This window comes from Gracilinanus agilis, chromosome 2 (genome assembly GCF_016433145.1).
Source record: "Gracilinanus agilis isolate LMUSP501 chromosome 2, AgileGrace, whole genome shotgun sequence".
Classification (NCBI taxonomy): Eukaryota; Metazoa; Chordata; class Mammalia; order Didelphimorphia; family Didelphidae; genus Gracilinanus; species Gracilinanus agilis.
Genome location: NC_058131.1, coordinates 193,965,647 through 193,987,249, shown reverse-complemented (window position 1 = coordinate 193,987,249; position 21,603 = coordinate 193,965,647). Strand labels below are relative to the sequence as shown.

Sequence of the window (21,603 nt, the reverse complement as noted above, 5' to 3'; positions counted from 1 at the left end):
CTCCTTATCCTGATATTCAAGATATTTCATAGCTGGGCCCAATTTATTGCTTTTATTTACACTCTCCTCCATATGCCCCATACCCAAACCCAACTGGAGTAAATACACCCCAAAGCTTACCACAAACAGGACTTTATTCACAGAATTCCCTCTTCCTGAATGTATCCCACACACAATTCTGCCAATATAGTAACTATCTATTCCTCAAGATCCCAGTTCATACATTGTATTATATTGATTATTATATATTTCTTATCTTCTCTACTATACAATAAGCTCCAGAGTAACAACTCAATCAAAAACTTCAATTTTTTCATCCACAAACTGGGAATAATAATATTTCAAAGATTTTGTTTTGAAAGCATTTCATAATAGTATTCCTCAAGCATTAATTAGGCAACTGAGACACCAGGAACTGTGATAAGAGGTGAGGATACAAAAGACAAAAGTGAAATAAGTGAAATACCTTTTAAGAACCTACATTTGAATAATAGGGACAGCATGTGTACAAATACTTTACATATAGCATATAAAAATAAATGCTAAATAATAGTAGTTGTCATGGTGATGGTAGTGGTGATGGTAGGAGAAGAAGCAGCAGCAGTAGCAGCAGTAATAGTGATAATGATGACTGTGGTGGGAGTGGTAGATGGAGTAGTAGTATTGGTGACAATGGTGATGGTAGTAGCAGTTGCAGTAGCAACAACTAACACTTGGACAGGAAATTAAGGTTTGCAAATCACTCACAACAAATCTAGAGTTAGATGCAATTTGTATCCCCATTTTACAGTCAGAGTAAGAAAGTAGAGCTTCAGAGATGAAGAAAGTAGAGCAAATATTAGGCAACTTACTAAGCATCACCCAGCTAATGAATGTTGGAGGTAGGTCTTCCCTGACTTCTAGTCCTCCTCTCTTTCCCTCACATAATTTCTCCTCAGTCTGTAGCCTGTTTCTGATAGCTACTGACTGACCTGAGACACATCATTTGATCTCTCTGAGTTCAGCTTCTGCATTTATAAAATGGAGGTAATTCCTATGAGTGCTGTCACATCATTAGTGTAAGGCTCAAACGAAATAATGTATGTAAAGTACTTGACAAATGTTAAGGCATAAACTACATATTATACATGACAGTTATAATTAACCAATAAGAAAGGCTCATACAAATCCAAACAGAGACTTTTCTAGAATAAAAAGACTAACAGTGCTAACTGCTATGCTGTTTTCTCAAATTGCACACCATAAAATCGCAGAAATCTTGCAGATACCCCAGAATTGCCACTCCTGATTCTGTCAATGCTTCTTCAGAAGCCATTCTGGCTGGGGCTGAAACTTTATGATTCTTTGAATCTAATGATTGCTCTTACACATGTGCACCTGGAAGATCAAAATCATAGGTAATTTCCCCAAAGGCCTACAGTCTCAAAGACATGTACACAAATGACTAGTTGGGAAGTGTGTTTTAATTGACTTTGTGCTTTAAGGTTTACAAAGTGCTTTGGAGTTATACTACAAGGAAGAAACAAAATTACAAAGGAGAGATCCAGGGGAAAATACTTTTAGGTATTTCAAGATCACAGATTTAGAACTAGGAGAGACATTAGAAAACATCTTTTTTGTTTTCCAGTTGAAAAAATGGAAACCCAAAAGGAGACTTGTCAAGGTCACACAGGATCAGGGATATGATTTGAACTCAGATCTTTGGATTCCAGAGACCTGTACAAAAAGATAAATCATTTCACTCAGATGAGGTAGGTTAGGGAAAGCTTCATGGGCTATGTTCTTTATTCAGAAATATGAAGAAGAATTAGAGTTATATGCCTGTATCATATCAAGTCAAGAAGCATTTATTCAACAACTACTAGATGCCAGCCACAGTGCTAAACCATAAGGATTGAAAGAAAGACCAAAAATACCTGTACTCAAGGAGCTCTTAATTTAATGAGAACACAAGAAGAACTTCGGGAATAAGAGAGATAAATGGGACAATTTGGAGATATCAGGTAGAAGGTGTTGGTACTAAAAAGAACCAGGAAAGATTTTCTTGCAGAAGATGGAATTTTAGTGGAGAACTGAAGGAAGTCAGGGAAACCAGGAAGTAGGGGTAAGAAGCAAGACAATTAGAAACATGTGTGATATTCAGTGAAAATAAACAGAATAGAAACAGATTAGAAGAGAATAAATGTCTTTTAAGAGGAACAGGAAGTCGGCCAGTGATGTTGGATTATAGTTAGTGGAGGGGATTGAATTATAAAAAGCTTGGAAAGGTTAAAAGCAGTTAGTTCATAAGGACTTACACAAAAAAGATTTTATATTTAATCCTGCATGGAATAAGGAGCTTTTGGAGTTGATTGAATAATGGAAAGGGAGGGACATCATCAGACCTGTATTTTTAGGAAGATCACTTTGCTAGCTGTTTAGAGGATTGGTCAGAAAGAAGAAAGACTTGAGGTAAGAATTCAAACCATACAGCAACTGCAGAAGGGAGGTGAGGAGGATCTACACCAGGATGGTAGCAGTATCAGAGGTGAGGAAGGAGCAAGAAATAAATACTTAATATTATGTAAGTAGAATGCACCGGGTTTTGCACCAGATTGGATATGAAGGAAGGGTAGAGGGAATGAGTAGTCAAGGATGACACCTAGCTTGTGAAGTTGTAATTGGAAAGATATTAGTGCCACTGGCAATCATAGGGAGGTTTGTAAGAGAAAACGGTTTGGGGAAAAGATAATGAGTTCAGTTTTAAGCTATCCACATGTGTTAGAATAGATAGATAAAGAGACATAATAGATATAAAGGGAGAATAGATAGATATGATGATCTAGATAAAGATCATAATTGAATCCATGGGAGTTGAGATCACCAAGAGAAATAGTTTAGAGAAAGAAGAGAAGAAAGTTGAATACAGAGCTTTGGGGATACTCACAATTACCAAATGTGATTTGGATATAGATTCAGCAAAAGAGAGTGTTCCTTCCATTGCCTTATTAGTTTAGACATTGAAACTTCCATTATCTCTTGATAAAAGCTATTCAGTTTGTCTTCTCTGCCCCATCTCAATTTACATTGGTTAGAGGGGATAGGAGGTAGAAAGTGAAGTTTGGAGTCATTATTTCTTTGACATGAGAAATTCCAAACCTTCTACTTCCTTCCATCAATTCAGATTGGTAACTTCTCTGTGATGTATAATCCTGGAAAGTTTCCTGGGACACCAAAAGGCTAAGTGACTTGTCTAAGCTTACAAAGCCAATATTTGTTGGAGACATGAATTGTACCCTGGTCTCCCTGTTATCAAAACCAGTCCTCTCTAATGTTACAATATGCTGGCTTTCAGTATAATAATAACATCTATAAAGTAAAATATTTTAACTAAAGATATGGGTGAAGTTATACATTTTCAGACAACTAATAGGATTTTCTCTCATTGATTATGCATATTTGATACAACATTTATTTTATTTTCATGGGAGAGATAAGTGGACTAGGGATATTATAACACACCACCACAAATATAGAAGAAAAAACAATAGAAGAGACAGGAAAGTAATGCACTGGAGAAAAGAAAAGAAAGTTCTGAATAAATTGTGGCAAGCAGGGAAATTTTGAAAGTTGTCTTAAATTTATTATTATAACTAAAAAAAACAAGCTGAGCATAAGATATCCATAATTTCAGGTATACTTTTTCTGTTCTATTATTTAGTTAGAAATGGTCATTTATTTTGCTCTTTGTTATATTCAAAATTAAAAGGAAAGAAAATACAATAACATAGAAGCAAGGTTTATTGTTACAATATCTTTCACAAGGTAAGGCAGTATAAATTTGTCATTTTTCTTAATAACTAAAGATTAACCCATTCATCCAAGAAAGGAATGAATGTTTTCTATGCCTCAGCAGCAAGTCTGAAATAAAAATCGACTCAATTGTGTAGGCATAAATCACTGAACCAAAAAAGCATCTTTATGTATATATGCAGAATTGGGAGTTTTTACAAATTAGCAGACAAATTCTTCCACAGTAGCAGTAAATCTTCAAATAAGAGGGCCTTTTTTCAAAGCTACTAAGGTTAAAAATAATGTATGTATTTAATTATTTAATTTCAAAGTCAATTTTAACATTTGTAAGACCTAGTTAACCTAATTAATATGAAAAAAATCAGTAGAATTATTTTGATCCCCAAATAGAGATTTTATCTCCATGTAACTTCCACCTAATGTATGTCATAGGCTTAATATGCCTAGATTTCAAAAAGATATTTAACAAAATTTATCACGAAATAATTATGTGGTGAGAAATATCTCAAGATGGAGACATGAGCCCTAGATGATAGTATAGTTAAGTGGATTTGGAATTGTCTAAATGACAAGAACCAAAGAGTTGCTACTAATGAAAGGCTGTCATTCAGAATGTAGGACACTCAACTCATGCCTCAAGGATTTGTCATTGGTTCTATTCTTTTCAACATAATTTATCAATGAATTGGGTGAAGGTAAATATGGTAGGGGTAGCAAATTGGTAAATGACCCAAAACTGAGGGATAAATAACACGTTGAGTAACATAATTAAAATCCTAAAATATCTTACTAGAATTGAGTTGATGAGCTGAATCAAAGATGAGATTTAATAGGTATAAACATAAACATGTACTTAATGTTGAAGAAAAAAATTATTTTCATAATAACACAGCATGGGGGAACAAATGGTGGAGTGTACCAGAGCACATTATGAGGCATATGTGATAAGGCAGAAAATACTCTAATTGTGCCAAAGCTATATTAAGCATATAGTGCCCAGAAAAAGGGAGGTAATAGTCACACTTTTACCTTTCCATGATTACATCACATGAGAAATTTTGTGTGCAATTTTGAGTACTATATTATGGGGGTAGAGGGGAGAAGAACGACAACTTGTAGTATCCAAAGAGAGCAGGAACCAGGGCCATGTTAAGACCATAACAGTGGTATGCTACTAAATATTTAATGATTGGTTCTCTGAAAAAACATACATTCACTTGTTATTCTTTATTAATAACATTTTCTCTGTCCGTTTGTTGTTGTTGAGCTGTTTTCAGTGTTGTATTCATGACTTGTGTTTTCTTGGCAAAGATATTGCAGTAGTTTGCCATTTCATTCTCTAACTCATTTTACAGATAAGGAAACAGAGGCAGAGTGAAGTGACTTGTCCAAGATCACAAAGCCAGTTTTTGAATTTTTTGACATTTTCTGATTTTGAAGGTGTAAATGCTTACACTGAAAATTTAGCATTCAGCTCTACCATAGTCTTGTACCAAAGAATCATAAATCTTAACTATATCATATATACATATATATAAAACTATATCTTAACATAAAGAATCTTGTACCAAAGAATCATAAAATCTAACACTGCAAGGAATCTCAGGTACAATTCATTTTCCCTCCTACTCATACTATTTTACAAATGAGGAAAAAAACCCTATTAGTTTAAATGATTTGGCTAGAGTTTACAATATATAGAGTTTACAATATAAAAGGGGAAATCTAAACTCAGTATCTGTATCTTAGTACCATTTAAAACACAATCAGTTGAAAAGATACTTAGCTAGGAATAAAAGGAAGAAGGGTGGGTGCATCATTTATTTTCAAGTAATGAAAATAATAATAATTACCATTTATATGGTATTTAAATCTGCCAGACTCCAGGTACAGATGTCATCTTACAATAACCCTGGGAGGTGGTATTTTATTATTATTATTTCCATTTTATTATTGAGGAATCTGTAGCAAACTAAGGTTAAATGACTTCTCCAAGGTCCCAGAGCTAGTATACAGGGCTGCATTTGAACTCAGGTGTACCTGACTCCAAAGTCATTTAGCTTCCTAAATACAACTTAGGTCTATGATGGAAAAAAGATGTTATATTTGTTCAGTATCAGCTTAGAGGGCAGAAGTAGGAAAAATAAGTGACACTATATAAAGTAGCTTTCAGAACAATATACTGAGAATTTTTTTATCAATTACAGCAACCCAAAAGTGGAATGGACTCTTAAAAGTCAAAAATGTTATGGGTAATGAGTTCACCTTTCTTAAAGTCTAAGAAAAAGCTCCTTGATGAAGCAAAGAATAAGAATTAAGTGATTGTTATATGCAAGACATTATGGTAGGCACTATACAAATATATGGTAGACATATACAAAGGCCAAAATAATTCCTGCCCTCAAAGGTATTTCTTTAGAAACAACCTGTAAATAAATACAAAGTGATGGTCAATGGGGAAATATATCAAGGATCCCCCAAGGGAGTTCTTCATCCTGTTTAGGTTGAACTGAATGAACTATGAATTCCATTCTAAATATGAAATTTTCTGATTATTTGATTTACTAGTGATCTGGTTCTTGTAAATGGGGTAAAAATGGATTGTAGTAATCATTATGCTACTAAAAGTGTTTTATTGTTGCTTCATTAAATACTTTAAAGTTGTGAGATGACATGCTTTTTTAGGCACTTTTACATATATTATTCAATTTGATCTCTACAAGAAAAGTAGGAATTGGGCAACTAGGAGCCTTAGTGGATAAAGTGCTAGACCTGGAGTTGTAAGAAGCTGAGTTCAAATCTTGCCTCAAATAAATCCTAGCTCTGTGATCCGGGGCAAGTCACCTAACCTCAATTCCCTACCACATACCATTTTTCTGACTTGAAATGAATACTTGTATTGATTCTAAGACAGAAGATAGAGATTTTTAAAAAGAAGAGAAGAAAATTAGGAGTAAGGGAAAATTTGTATTGTTATCTTCATTTTACAACTGAGAAAATTAGTCCTTAGTAAAGTTATTTGGTTTGCTCTAAGGTAAAAAAATAAACAAAAAACAAAACCTAAAGTTTTAAAACTGAGATAGAAGTCATGCTTTGCATCCAATCTAGTAGTCTTCCAATGACAAAATTTCTCATAAACACATATGTTTTTCTTTTCTTTTCTCTTCTTTTCTTTCCTTTTCTTGAGGTACCAGCATAATAGATAGAGCAGTTACTATGGACAGAGTTGTCACCATTTTTAGCTATTTTATTTTGGTTTGAGGGGAAAGTAGAAGGGAAGGAAATGAGAATTTAAGTACCTACTTTGTACCAGGAAAGGTACTAAAGACTTTGCAAATATCCTCTCATTTGATCATACTATAAAATGGTGCTGTCCTGAAAGCAGAGTTTCTACATACACCTTGCCTTCATAAACAGGTGATGCTCTTTTCCAAAATAAAAGAATGGTAAAATCAAGAGATTAATTCAATGAAAGATTTTATGTTCCATAGTGTGTTTCTATTTCCACTTGATAATTTTCTGAGTACTTCTGAATGACTCCCTTGTAGGAGCTTCTTAAGGGCTTGTTCTAATGTGATTAGGGTTATAGGAATTCAGGCACAGGGACGCTTTAGTGTATATTGAATTCATGAACCAGTTTTCTACTTTTAATTTTGATTCAGAAAATGTAGGGTGTCTTGTCTTATTTATATTTTTAAAAAAGGACATTTCATATTGACAACACTTAAATCAAGCTGTTCTTTTTACATCTGCTATATTGGATGACTATAAATCGTTTAAAAATAATAAAGATGAAATTATAAGGCTGGGATGCTTTCTAACCAGCTGGAAAATCCAAAGATGATAGTATTGATCACATATAGTGGGTCCTGATATTATGCAGTCTGGTAAATTTGCCTGTCCTGTATTAAAAGCAACCCATAGCATTTTAGGTTACAAAGTAGACAGACATGATGATGAGTTATTTGATTGAGATGACATTTGTTGCAAAGCCAATTTTCATCAAATTCCCCTAAAAAACCTCTGTTGATCTGATATGAACAAATTCTCCACTGTAAAGAAGCCAGTACAACAAATGCCATTTCTAGGCCCCAGGATATAATTAAACTCTTAGAATCCTCCCCCAACAGCATTATTGTTTCTTATGTCCTGCATGAAGTCTGTCAGTTTTCAATGACGTTCATTCCTGTACAGGGACTGAAACATGAGCATGAAGATTCTTTAGTTCAGGGATTCATCTTTGTGCCTTTGGCTCTATTTTGTTCAATATTTTTTTCAGTACCTTGGATAAAGACAGAGGTGAAAGTTGCAAGTGACAAGAACCTAGAAGAGATGGCTAACACATTGGACAAGAGAGTAAGCATCCAAAAAGACCTTAGCAGGTTACAAAGATAGGTCAGAAAAATAAAATGGAATTTAATAGAGAGAAATGTGAAGTTTTCTATGCCGGCTTCAAAAATACAAAGTGATAATTATAAGTCTATATGAGAGAAAGTCCACGTGGTTAAAAACAAGCAAAGGTTGGTTGAAATGGGCTAAAAGTTCAATATGAGTCAAAATGTGGATCAACCCCAAAATCTAATAGGAATGAATGAATAAACTAGTAAATAGAAAAAAAGCAATGTAAGTGCTTTTTATGTGCAAATTATTATAGTGAGTGCTAAAAATGCAAATAGAAAATCTCACAAGGAGCTGGCATTCAATTGGAAGAGACAACATACATGGAAGACTTAGCTATGAGTCAAATGGAAATATACCAAAGTCCTTAGAGTGTACCAATAAAACAGAACTGTATATTCTATAATGCTTTCTCCACTGAAAAAAATCATATTGCTTTTTTATTTTCAAGCATTTCATAATGCCAAGAACTTTGGTGGTGGCAACTTTTTCCCCCTTGGGTTTTAATACTTGGGTTGTTGAACAGATACAGGAGATGGTCTCAACTCTTGAGGGATTGCTTCCCAGGATGATGGCTGCAGGTTCTGAGTTTCTAGAAATAAGACTAATAGTATAAGCCCCCACAAAATCCTGCGGATTAGGGATTTGCCTTCTTGGTGGTGGCATTTGGTCAGTTGTTGATATTTGGGTGGGAAGAAATACATATCCTTTCTTCAAATATACTGCTATTCTCATAGTAACTGTGGAGCCTAGGGCAGAAATAGGACTGATTGTCTGACAGCACTACTATTCCAGTTGCTATAAAAGTTCAGGATCATATTGGTCATATTAGTGGTTTGACTTATCTGGTACATTCTGTTTCCTATTTTACCTGCTTGGTCCTTTGCTGTTTTGGTACTAGATTTGTCTATTAATGAAAGCAAGACATGGGAATGAGAATATTTCAAGGATGTCCATGAAATATTAAAAGTACTGATCTAGGACTCTTTCATAGAAGCTTGATGTCTAGAATGAATGAAGCAATCATTTTCTTGCACTCTATTACAATCATGTTAAGCCTGGAGTAGTAAGTTTACTTCTAGACCCCACATTGACACACTAGAATATATTCAGGGGAAAAGCAATCAAGATGATAAGACAACTGAATACAATGTCTCAAGTATTGTTTGAAGGAGATTCAGAAGTTAAGATTTATAAAGGCTGAAAGAGATGGTAATTATTACAAATATTTAAAGGAAAGAGGGGCTAGACCAGAGGTATAAATTGCTGAAAGGCAGAGTTTGGCTTGATTATAAGAAAAAAAGGAGTTAGAGCTGCCTAAAAAGGTAATGAGCTGCTTTTGGGGAGTAGTGAGTTCTCCAGTCCTTCCATTCTTCAAGCAAAAGTTTCTAGGAATCATAAATACAGAATAAGAATGGGTAACAGAGGTAGTCTGGTTCAAGTATATAATTTTACATGTGGTTAAACTGAGACCAAGACGGGTATAACCTAGGGATTTACAATCTTTTCTTTGAATATTATTATGGATGAAAAGGCAAAGGGTCACAATTTTTGTAGTAAACTGATGAACCTCTCATCAAATAAAATTGTTTTACGAAAAGCTGAAATTTAGGAAACCTAGCAACCAGAGAGTGACTTATATTTAGGGACATTTCCTGAAGAAAACTTCTCTTGAATTATCTGTTACATGGTTTTTTAGTGAACTCTAGACAAGTAGCTCTGTTTTTTCCATAAGCCTGCTCCCAGGAGATCTAACCTGGTCATTCCCAAAACAACAATGAACTACTCCCCTGGGTTCAATAACACACAACACCAGCTTCTGAAATGTCAGTTCAGTATACTAGGAAAAAATGTAGGAGGTTTCAGAGAAATTGGATTTTCAGAATAGAACTATCACTGTCTGTCCCTTTGACCTGAGATGAGTTATTAAATATATTTTTAAAATCTGAAAATGAAGGCAACATTTGTTTCACATATATGTTTATATATCCAAATATATTGCTAAAACCAGAAGAAACAAGGTTACTAAATCATGTTTTCAAGTATAAAGGGCTTTAGATTAATGGCAGGGCTGGGACATAATGGAACTGGCTTGAAGTAGGAAGACTTGTATTCATGTCCCACTTTTGACACATCCTGCCTGGATGACCTTGAACAAGTCACTTAATCTCTCACTGCCCAAGAGAAATTTCCTAAAACAATAAACAAAATCATGACAGAGCAGTTGCAGATCTGCAATGAAAGAGGGGGTGGATTTCTTCACCAGCAGATGAAGAAATCCCAATAACATCTCAGAAATCCTGTCTAGTTGTTATTGTTTTCATTAGTGTCCAACTCTTCATGACCCTACTTGGGTTTTTTCTTGGCAAAGATACTGGAGTGGTTTGCCATTTCCTTCTGCAGAACATTTTACAGATGAAAGAACTGAGGCAGTTAAGTAACTTGATCAAGGTCACACAACTAGTAAGTGTCTGAGGCCAAATTTGAACTCAGATCTTGCTGACTCTAGGTCCTTTGTTCTATCTACTAAACCACCTGGCTGCCCCAACCCTAGGCATAAATCAGAGTTCCATAAATATGTGAGCAATGTGAATGGGCTTTCATCATGCAGATGAATGTCCAAACCAGTCATTTGTCCGCAAGAAACAAATTCCTTGTTGGATGGTGGATTACATGGACACACACACACAAAAATGACACAATGTGCTTTGCCTTCAAAGATGAAGATAAAGCATATGTAAGCAAACTTTCTCATTTTACAATGACAACCTGATTGTTACTGATTGAGTAGGTCATTTCCACTCTCCTAATAGCTTATGTTATTACAGTGTTCACTGTATTTTTAAGTACCAGCTTAGGTGTTTACTGATAGAGTGACATTGGGCAAGTCATCTAAACTCTCTGAACCTTGGTTTCATCATCTGTAAATTAGGGATAATTCTTGCTTTGCCACCTTATAGAATTGTGAGACTCAAGGGAGAAGATATATTCAAAAGTACTTATAACTGCTCTAAAAATAAGCAATTATTTATTCTTGTCTGACTATGTACTGGGAAAACCATTTCAGTTCTCAATGAGACCCTTCTTCCTAAGTACGCAGTATCCTAAATAGGTGAAAGGGGGAAATACGTAGGCTCATGTAACAATTACTATAAACATTTCACTCACTTAAATGTTGTTTCTATGGTAAAAATGCAGTTTTATTCAGCAGTCACTGTTTTTCTTTTGCATTGCACACATTCATTTGACATAAACAAAAACCTAAATAAGAGGAGAGGAGAAGAAAAGAGAAAGGAAGAAAGGAAGGGAGGGAGGAAGAAAGAGAGGAGGGAGAAATGGATTGAGAAAGGAAGGAGAAGGGGAAGGAGGTAGGGAGGGAGAAAAAAGAAAGAAAGAAAAAGGAGGGGAAATAGAAGAGAGGAAAAGAATGAGGTTAGCTCTGTGTAGGTGTGGTTAATAAGGGAGATGAGAGAAAATGTGGATGGAAAAGTACTAGCTGCCAAAATCACTTTTTAAAGTGTTGTTTTAATAGAGATTTATAAACATTTAATATATGTTTCCAGTCTTAAAGTGTTACTTGCCTCCACCCTTACTCCCACCCCAATACACAATGTTACTGTTTCATTGTCATCAAGCCATGGGACAAGAGACATCTGTTGGCTGAGGATCAAAATCATGAGAACCATCACAGTTTGGTTTGGTCTATTTTGCTACTTCTTGCATTTAAAAAAAGAGGCCATTATTATTGACTAAGATTTCCACTAAATAAACTTTTATTCAGGAGTTAAAAGTAACCTGGTCCAAAGAACTTACATTTAATATGAAAACCAATGTAGCCATATGTGTGTCTATTCTGTTTAAGTACTGACCAAATCATAGACTATTGGGTTTTTGCATGGATTAACATTTTAATAAGATTTTAAAATGGAATTATAAATGAAGGGGAAAATGTTTCATACAGGTGAACAGAACAAGAGCCATATTGTTAAAAGATTTTCAGATATTAGCTGTCACAATATAAGCTTCTTGAGAAAATCCCTTTTTTGTATGTTTGGAGACTGATGACAATGAAGTTCTTAGAATGGAAAGCAGTGATGTTCACTAAAAATATGTTGCTTGTTGCTATGGGAACTGTAGTTCACAAATGTTTCATGAGAGAAATATGGTTAGAATTTGAATGGTGTCTGATGCTAATACCCAAATATTAATTGTTTCTGTGTTGTTGGATTGTTTTTGGTGTTTTATTTCTTTTTTTAAGGAACATCTTTCTTACACTTAACATGCACAAAAATAGGAGTGCTTTCCTAAAATGTTTTTTACCATTTAAAAATGTGTATTAGTTGTGGGGGAAAGAGTAGCTTCAGTTTTGATTTATAGTCATCCATTTTTAGGGGACTCATCATGATAGATGAAAATAGGAAGAAATGAAATTCTTTTTTTTTCAGCCCTTTTCAGTAACCCCAATTGGGTTTTTTCTTGGCAAAAATACTGGAATAGTTTGCCATTTCCTTTTCCAACTAATTTTCAGATGAAGAACTGAGGCAAATAGGATTAAATGACTTGCCCAGGTTCACAGAGTTAGTAAGTATGTAAGGTCAAATTTGAAATCAAGATGAGTATTCCTAACTTCAGATGTAGCACTCTACCAATTGCACTACCTCACTGCCAAGAAATGAAATAGAATGTTTTAACAGCTTATCAATAGTCAAAATCACACTGACTCACAATCTTGGAATCATCTTTGATTGTCATTTCTTCCTCATCTCTCACAACCAAATAGTTGATAGAATCTCTTCCTTCCTTCACCACCACCACCAAGTTTTCCGTAAACATAGTTACAATGATAGTTTAAGCCCTCATTCTTCTCAAATTCTATTGTGGTAATCTTTTTATTTATCTCCTCTGTTTTTTGGTTTTTTCCCTCTTCATTCCACTCTTTCATATATCTACCAGAATACATTCATGCCAGTTCTATTTGAGACTCCTGCTCAAAAAAAAAAAGGTCCCTATTGTTTCAAATATCCAAATGGAACTATTATCTCATCCATCTAGAAGTTCCCTCTTATGGGATAGCTCAAACCCATCCTTGCCAGCCCATATTTGGTAACCCTTATCCATGTGCTCTAGTAAATTCACTCTATAGGCCATTCAATTTGCTGGAAGCTTTATTGACTTTCTCCTGTCATCATAGTTTTATCAGAGCACTTGAGTTTTGATATAATCACCCCATCTTCTCTCATCCTTTACTGAAGTCAAAGTTAATTATTTGCTATATATTATAGTTCCTATTGACTAAAAGACATACACACAATCATTCAAGGTCATTCACAAGTTCTAATCTACATTTTCTGCTTTGTTTTGTAACTCCCTTTCATAGCATATTAAGATCATAGATTTTCACAGATTTAGAAATTCAAAAGCAATTAAACTTAGACTTGATGACTTCATGTCTCTTTTAGCTATAAATTCATTATCCTAAATTCCTTTGATATCCAGGTATCCTTATTTTTTATAGATAATGTATTAAAACCCAGAGAAATTTAATGACTTATCCAGACAAAGAGATAGTAAGTAGTAGAGGTGGAATCTGAACCTTGGACCACTGCCTTTGAACAAAGCAACTTTCCATTGACTCATATCATTTTCCTTTATACAACTTCCTGCTTCCACCTCTAAGTTTTTTGAAGGCTTTCCTCACACCTATATGCATCTTTCCTCTCACACATTTGCCTCAAATAGTTCATAGCTGTGTGACTCTGAGTGAAGCATTTAATATCTCTCAACCTTGGTTTCCTTTTCTGAAAAATGAACATAATGACACTATATGTCATTGTGTGTGTGTATACATACATACATATATACATATTTATATATGTATAAAGATACTACTAGTCTTTATACAACTTCATGAAATAGCAAATTACTTTGCTAAATTTAAAATTCCATGTAAAAAATAGTCATTATTATTGAACATATTCTAGGATCCTCAAGGAAAATGAAAATTTGGAGTTTTACCTTAAATAATATGTTTGTTGGAAAGTAATTACTTTTGAACCTATGATAAGTGCAAACAAAATATGCTTCCTAACAGGTAGGAATCATCTTGATTTACAGGTATAGTTTTGCCTATTATTTTGTATAGTGTAGTTAATGTTGTTATAAATATCATTTTAAATATATACTTCACAGATGTTTGTTAAATTCTGACTTTGTGATGGAGATCAAAATTAAAAAAAAAAATTAACCCATTAAATTTCTTTGAAAACTAGGTTAAAGGCAGGGAAAGGTTAATATCATGTTCCCCATGTAGAAACCAGTCTACTTACACATAGGTCTATTATCTATAAATAGTCCAGTATGCCCTCCCCAAATGCTTATAAAAGGATATGGACCACTGAAAAAGTATTGAACATATAGCATATTTTGAAAGAACCTATTAGCTATGCAAATATCAAATAACTTGGGTTTGTAACAATCACTATAGAAACAAAGTCCTTCTAAGTCATGAGATGTCCTGACTTTGGGGAATTGGAACTAGTCACCCTCTGGCCCTGGGGCTATTTAATCTGTTTATCTTAATTCAGAGTCAACAATCATAATGATTTTAAATTGTCTGTAAATTTTTCTATTTATTTGGTCAGGACTGATAAGGCATTTTGTGTATAGAGTATTCAGTTTCCATACCTTGAACATATCTTTTTATTATTTAGGAATTTCTGGCTTTTTAAAAATTCTACAGAAAAATGGCCTGAAGAATCCTTAATATATGTACAGAATATCTCCTCTATGCTCATCAAAGCTCTAATAGCTATTAAATGCATATTTTATCTTCTGTAGTACCTTCTGTGTAATTTTCATTAAATTGTATATAAACACAACAGAATATAAGCTTCTTGATCTCAAAAATCATTTCATTTCTTGTCTATGTATCATCAGGGGTTGGCTCAGTCTAAGTATTTAATGATATCAGTAGAATGAATGAAAATCTTACATTAAAAACAAATTGATTTCTCGTTCCTAATACTTGTAGGTAATAGCAGGAGATAATTTATGAATTTGGCATGCAAGGGGTGAACAATTTTGTAGATGCTTTTAATAAGAATATTTGATAGAAGAAATTTCATCCTAGATAAATACACAAAAAAACTCTAAAAGATATTTGAATGGAGAATTGGATTCATTAATATAATTGATGTATTATATTTATTTAATGTTAATCTCTACTAAAATGGTCTCATTTTTCATAAGTCCTAAAATATTTAATTATGTATATGATGCTTATCTCTGCAGTGTCTAGGTCCTTATGAAATAATAGCTTTCCATATGATTATGCTGTTTAAATAATAGAGATTTCTACTGTTTAAATGATCTTAGTAAAAAGCTCATTGTTTTCTTTAAAGTATCAATTTTTCAGAATACTATGAAATTAAAACACTATCTGATGAAAAATTATTTTTAATGTTCCACTTAATAATGGAATGTGAGAAAAATTTACATTCTGGATTACTGTCCTCCTGATTTCTACTGTTCCTTTTGACTTTCTGAGATACTGACATAACATGAGTCTGCAAGGATAAGGGCATTTCATTTGCCCTCCTCACCCTCAGTGCCCACCCTAATCACTATTAGTCACATTAGTGATTAAGCACCAATCAATCAACCATTTCCACCTTGCTGTTCCATGTGTTAGGAAAGAGGAGTTCAAATAATTCCAACTCACCATGACATCCTTTAGTTTGATCCTAAAGAAATACTTTGGTTCTTGAACTATATCAATTCTTTGGAAAATAAATATATTTCTGATTGGTATGCCTAAAGGAAGTTAATTCATCTTACCACATTAGCTATCTATAGAATGTCAGCACAGAAGTGATCTTAAAGATTATCTATAGAAAGTAATTGACAGCCCAAGGAGGGGCCAATTTCTTCTTCTATAAGTGAGAGTTTGGGAAAGCATCATAATGTCTAGTTTAGAGAGCCATTCATGGAGCTGGGCTGACTTTAGTTCAAGTTCTATTCATGATACATACAGTCTGTGTGAAGCTGGGCAAATTCTTTGATCTCTCAATAAAGTAGGCAACAGTCTAAAGCTATAAACTACAGAGAAGGTGCCAGAATGCACTGGTACAATATCATTTCTTTGAGGTTTCACTTTACCAATGAAACCACTGATTTTCTTTTTTTTTTAAATAAGGGATAAGTACTACCTAAACTCTAAGGTCCCTTCTCTACATCAAAATGTTATGAATTGATCAAATGATTTAGTGGCAGAGCTGGGCTTGGGTTATTATTATTAGGGGAAACTGAGGTTTAGAAAGATGATGAGGCATACCAAAGTTCACACACCTAAAACTGATGAAGCCGAAAAAGAATACAAATCTACTGATTCCATAATCTATTATGACCTGAGATAACCCGTGTTGCCTCCAATTTCTGTTTAGTTCTTTCGTTTCTTATTACTAATAATATTAACAATTTCCCTTCTATCTCATTTGCCTTTTTTGTTTAGTTTGATATGATTTATTAGTAACTACATATTAATGGATACTTTTGATATCCATTTCTAGGCACTGACATTGAAAAAATAATCTATGTCTTTTTTAATAATATGTTTCACAAGAATCATTAAATGATTTCCTTATGTCATCCTTTAAAAGATATTGGACTTGCAATCAGGGGACCTTATTTAAATCTGTTTTTCAACATTTAGCACTTCTGTGAATATTGTCAAGACATTTATCCCCCCTAGGTCTCCATTTCCCCATTCATAAATTGAGGAGAATTGGATTAGATAATGTCTGAGGTCCATTCCAGTGCCCCAGATCTATTATCCTCTGTTTCACATGAGAATGTCTTTCCTACTTGCCACATCAGGTTTTCTGAGTCTCAAAGGAGATAATAGATATAAACATTCTTTATAAATCCTAGACCTATTGATCAACCATTTATTTTGCTCCTATGTCCTAGACAATGTCCTAGGTGCTGAGGGTACAAAGACAAAAATGTACTCATTCGATCAGGATGGCATCTACAAATATATCCAGGAGAAATATAGAATGTAAGAGCTTAGAGGAACCTTACATAACATCTAACCAATGTTCTCATTTTATAGATTATAGAAAAGAGATTCAGGTCAAAGAAGTAATTTGCTTAAGGTCAAAAAGCAAACATATGAGACATTCTTTCAAAGTACCATAAAAATGTAATGAATTAATTTGATAATATTAAATACTATGCCTCGGTGCTAAAGTATTGATGTCTTTTTCCCTAATGATATATATCTGTCATTGGTGTTTAAAGGAATTACATTGTTGTAGTTACTGTTTTCCTCTGCAGCTGCTGCCATTTGGTAAAATCTCCCCATATTCCTTTCTATCTCAATGACTGTTTCTTTTCAAACTTCATCATTTTATATAAACTTTCCTCTGTAATAATTTGACACCACATTACTAAATAATAGATGTGCCAAGTATTCTATACTGAAAGAAAAAGGCTACAAATTAAACTGTTATTCTACAACTGGATGACAGAGATTATTTCTTTTCTAATGGGAACTATGGAACATAGACATTCACAGTATAGTCATCCTTGAAACAAATAAACTCTATAGGCAGATAGTCCTCTAAATGGGCCCATTTGCCCTGCCCAAATACTATGAAAGGCTAAGGACCATTGGAGAACTGTGAACACATTAGCAAATTTTGAAGAAAGGGTCCATTAACTATACTACTCTCCAATAATCTGGATTTGTAATAATCACAGTGGGAACAAAGAAAAGCACTTTTGCATTATGAGTCATTCTGCTTTGAAGAGCTAAGAGTTCAGAGGGCATCAGTGGAACCTGGCCACCCCCTGCCTGGGAATTATTAAACCTGTTTATTTTAACCCAGAGCCAAACATCATAATGATGAGCCAAATCTTCAAATGAGTATATATTCTGTATAGAAAGATCCCTGAGTTTAGCATCAAATCACTTGCCTTGAGTGCTGAAAGAATCTGTCAACTAGTATTTATTGAGCATCTAATAAGTACCAGGACACAATGCCAAGAATTTGGGATTTTTTATTCAAAAAGAATCTCTGATCTCAAAGAGTTTAATTGTAATTGGGAGAGAGAACCTGCAAATAACTATGAAATAGATAGACAGATAGATAGATAGATAAATAGATAAATAGATAAATAAATAGCAGCCAGAGACACTGGGGAAGACCTAAAGCAAAAGTGGGATTTGAACTCTCTTGAAGGAACTAGGGAAATGAAGTGCCAGAGATGAGGAAAGAGATTTCCAAATGTGAGAGAAAACAGGCACATGAAATGTGTAATATAGGATTAATAACTTTGCCATGTTTGCCTGGGGCAACCTGTCAGTTGCCCTGGTTGGAATGTTGATGGTGGCATGAGCCATAGGGCAAAGTTCCAACTGCCAGTTGAGCTAAGAGTATATAAAGCCCTGGAGACCCAGGGCTGGGTTCTGTTCTTCCCTGAATTCTCCCCTGATCACTCACTTATCCCTTACCCCCTGGGGCCCTGGGTGGTGGGAGTGAGACTGTGGATAGTATAAGGGTGAAAAAGAGGTTTTATGGGTTCAATATATTAAAAGTGGTCGCCAGAGGATTGAATTATTAACAATCCTCAATTAAGAATAATCTCAAGTCAAAATTGACTTTTATGGAAATTTATTTACATGAGAGAAGAGAGAAAGGAAGAAAATAAGAATCTATCTCACTAATCAATCCAGGTAGATCTTAACCCTCAGCCAAGGGTTAAAGGGCCTGAGGCCCAGAGGTGAATGGAGCAAACTCCACTCACAGAGTCTATAAAAGGAAGTTTCTTCATAGAAGTTCAGGAAGATTCAGTCTTTAAACTCTCCTCATGGAACAGTCTCAGTCATGAACCAGCAAAGCTCCCTCAGGTCCCCTTCACCAAACCAGAAGTTGCCTCACTCACTCAGCTCCCTCTTTTATAGGGGTCATGTGCCTTCTCCTAGCCTGTGTGTCCAATCTCATTGATTTCTGATTGATTCTGATTCATCACTCACTCTAGCACATGTGGGTTAGGACCTCCCAGAATTGGAAGGTGCTCTCACCTTTCATGATTAAATCTAAAGATGGGCAGTGTAGACTTAATCTAATTATCACAGTAGTTTAGGCCTAGAATAGAGTTCCTACAGAACAATTTACCAATACTATTAGCACAACTGATAAATCCTTTAGTCAAAGATATATTTTATTTATTATCCAGAAACCACATCACTCTGACCCAGGGCTACATGCCCTGGGTCAGCATAAGACCATCCAGACAAGACCTATTAGCAACTTTAGTCAGATAAACCTTTCATCCTTATATCTCAGTACTTCCTAACCCTCTTTCCACTGCCTTGTCTCCTTCACTCTGTTGTCAATAAACCCCTTAGCCTTAACCAGAGAACTCTGTGGTCATTTGCCTACCATCTAAGGCCAAGCAGGGACAGGCAACTGAAAGGGTTCTGAGCAGTTTCAGCTGGAACAAACTCCATTGCCGAAGAGCAGGAAGTTCAACATCCACTTCCTGTTAGCCTACCATTCACCAATAGGAAGCTGCTTCCTCAGCAGGAAAGGGTTGGTAATCTGATATCTTAAAGGAGGCTGGTGTCTAGCAGTGAGGGTTTCACTTGATGCTCATTTACCCGGGTTGGATCCTTGATACATTTATAACAAGTTTCAAGCCCAGCCCGGGTACAGCTCATTCCATCCTTTGCAACTAGCACCTTCCTTCTTTCTAGCCTTATTATCAGCTTAAGGCCCTTGACCCATTCATTACAGATGGAGGCTTGTGGGTGAGGTCCCCAAGTAGGCTAATGTAACTGAATTATAGCATATAAAGATAGGGGACAAAGGGTAAGGAGACTGGAAAGGTAGCAAGGATAGCATATGAAGAGCTTTACAAGAAGTAATTATTAGAGAAATACTGAAGGTGTAGAATATCTTTACTACAGCTGGGAACACTGTACTTGACCTGCAAAAACTTCTGTAATGTAAAATTTCTCAACTAATATCTTGAGACAAGGAAATACCACATGATTTAAGAGTAGGATGAGACTAAAAAAAAAAGGCTCCTAAGAGAAGCATCACACATTTTCTCCTTTTGGTATGTTCTCTCTTCTCTTCCAGTTTTTTTTTTTTTTGCTACCTCTCCTTTTAGTTTCTCACCAATCTTAAACCATTATCTTAAGAGATAAGTAAAAAACTCCACATCCAAGAAGTCTATGCCTGTCCAGACCATTCTTTTCCCCTATATCCCCTAAGAAGAACTCTTATTAGTATATTTTTAAAATTCAAAAATTCAAAGTTGAAATTATAAATAAAATTAAATTATAAATAAAATCAATCAAATAAATAAATAATAAAATAAAATAAATAAAAAGAAAAATAAAATATGAAGCAATTTTGAATGAGCAAAGTTGCACTTATCAGCAGCAATGTAACTCAGTAAAGTTAAGCACTTTGTAAATTCCCTTCCTGGTATCCACAACTGATCCTGGCATTTATGTGAGTAGCCAATTCTCAGGTTGTTATACTCATTTTTAAAATGAAGTTTAGGAATATGTTCACCACCAGCCCCCTCCCATAGTCTTCTTTCATATTATCCACTGTTTTATTCTGTTTATTATTTGTTTGGCACTCCCCCTATCCTAAAGACAAATAGGTCAACAGTGTGATATGGCAGAAAAAAGAGAGCCAATATCATGCTTTCTGTAACCCTTCCTTCCATCTTAGAATCAATACTGTGTGTTGGTTCCAGGGCAGAAGAGTGGTAAAGGCTAGACAATGTGGGTTAAGTAATTTGTCCAGGGTCACAGAGCTAGGAAGTGTCTGAGGTCAGAATTTATTCCAGGACCTTCCATCTCTAAGTCTTACTCTCAAACTCTTGAGCACCTCACTGCATCCAATCCAGTGTAATCTTAAATTTGATTCAAAGAAGCATAGTACTCAATACCAGGGAGATGAGTGGTCCACTGAGCTCTGTCTATATTTTAAGAAGGATTTTAAAAGCTGCCCAAAGAAGGGAAACTAGGATAAGGAAGGGTCTCAAGACTATACCATAAGAAAATTAGTTGGAGTTTATAGGAACATTTGGTCTGGAAAAGAATAGACTTAAGTGAGATATGATAGCTATCTTCAAATCAGTAGTCTTGAAGTGTTATTCCATAAAAGAAGGATTTATTTTGGGGTTTTTTTGGCCTCACAAGGTTAACCTAGGTAAAGAGGTAATTTGGGATGTGAGTAGAATTTCCTAACAGTTTGAGCTGATCAAATGTGGAATGACCTTCCTAGAAAGATCCTCTTCACCTCTGGGAAGTCCTTAAGCAAAGGCTATCTGGATAACCAGGATAAACTAGATTGTCTCCGAGTTCCTTCCAATCTTACCATCCTC

At 34.7% G+C, this 21,603-nt stretch overlaps 1 pseudogene; it reads left to right on the top strand.

Moving 5' to 3' along the window:
* Nucleotides 1-561: 561 nt before the first annotated feature.
* The window catches only part of LOC123233459, a 63,580-nt pseudogene continuing 42,538 nt past the window's right edge, over nucleotides 562-21,603 (top strand).